Here is a 1,925-nt window from a genome sequence, read left to right as displayed (position 1 = left end):
ATCTAGACCTAATTTTTCAAATTTGTCAAATGAGTTGGGCTCACCCTACTCTTTACAATGTTTGCATTATCTTTTAGACTTTTAATGTTATTTTCAATGGAAAGAATAAAAATTAAAATGAGGCAGAAGCCAAATAGTTCTACTTACTCTACTGTTGCTGGAATGATTTCTCAGAATTGGCTATATACATTTCTATTTAACTTCTTCCCCTAAGGAAGGGAAACTGCCTTTCCTGGAAAAGGCCCTCTTGGTGTAGGTGTGTCTGCAGGAAAGGAATGGCTGTTTGCTGCTTCTAAACATTCCACAGAAGGGCTCAAATCAATCTGCTAGAGTAATGGAGACAGTAATGGAGTTTGCTTAACAGAAAGAAGGCAAGAGAAATGGACAACAGAGAGAGACTGGAAGGTAAGAGAGGCGAGGAGAAGAAAGCCAGAACAGTAATTGAAAATCATGTGGTCCTGATACTGTCCTCTGATCTCACAAGTATTTAGTATGGTTTGCATTTTCAAGGCGTATTTAATGTTCATGATTTTTTCTAGAAACTAGTGAAGCATTAGGTTTTCACGTGAAGATTGACAAGAAGCAACATGGTGATGGCAAGTGAAGATTCAGAAAAGAATATCTGGTGAGACAATAAGACCCTGGGAAGTTTAGAGGAGATGTAAGGTTGTGGCATTGGCCTTCACAATAATCCTCCTTAGATGTCAAGAGTCAAGGAGGCCCAGGCTGGCAGCCAAGTAGGACACAGCGTCTTTGGTAGAGGAAGCTTTTAGAAGGGTGTCAAGTTGATTTTTTAATGCAAGTTATGGTTCATTCTTAGATTCTGCCATAATTTTTTTAATTAATTATGCCTCTTTTAGTTGCATTCTTTTCCTATATTTTTGTTAGATTTATACTTTTCTTCCCTCCTAATATTGGTGATAATTGTACTTGTTGGAGTCTCCATTTTTGAGCTGAATTTGAGCTGAATTCCCTTACAGAAACTCTCATCTTAGTAACTATATTAGTCTGCTAGGGCTACCATAACAACATAACAAAGACTGGTGGCTTAAACGACAGAAATTTATTTTCTCACAGCTCTGGAGGCTAGAAATCTAAGATCGAGGTGTCAGCAGAGTTGGTTTCTTCTGTGACCTCTCTCTTTGTCTTGTACATGGCCACCTTCTCACTGTGCCCTCACATGGTCATCCATGTGTCTGTGTCACAATCTCCTCTTCTTATAAAGACACCAATTATATTGGATTAGCGCCCACTCTTATGACTGAATTTTACATTAATTACCTCTTTAAAGGCCCTATCTCTAAATATAGTCACATTCTGAGGTACTACAGATTAAGGCTTCGACATAAGGATTTGAGGGGAACACAATTCAGCCCATAACAGTAACATAATTATATTTTCTCATAAATTATGTAATCTAATTTGTTAAAATCTTTTGCATCATATATCAGATGAAAGCTCCTCTTTATAATGTGTTATATTCCTCTATCATCATAAATGGCAATGATTGTTTTCCATCAAAATTTACATATATCTATAAATATACACACCTACACACAGATCAGAAGTCCCAGTACAGGCAGGTTTGTGACCTGATCTTTCTAGAGTAGAAGCTTTATCCTTCATGTACAAGATTGTTTGTGTGTGTGTGTGTGTGTGTGTGTGTGTGTGTGTGTGTGTGTATTGTGTCTGTGTCTTTATGTGTGTGTTAATCTTATTTACTCATAGTATCCAAATTAAGGTTAAAAGAGATTGATTCTTACTCTTACCATGGAATGCATACATTTTAGTAAAGTGAATCACACATGGACTTGTCTGTTGGACAATTATCTATTGACCAATGTAAATGTCTATTGAAATTGATTATTTGAGTCAGAAATCTCAGATTGTAAGAAGTGGATAAAGATGAAGAAAGAAGAGGTAGG

Source organism: Hipposideros armiger, unplaced genomic scaffold (genome assembly GCF_001890085.2).
Source record: "Hipposideros armiger isolate ML-2016 unplaced genomic scaffold, ASM189008v1 scaffold_370, whole genome shotgun sequence".
Taxonomy (NCBI): domain Eukaryota; kingdom Metazoa; phylum Chordata; class Mammalia; order Chiroptera; family Hipposideridae; genus Hipposideros; species Hipposideros armiger.
This window is presented reverse-complemented; position numbering follows the sequence as displayed.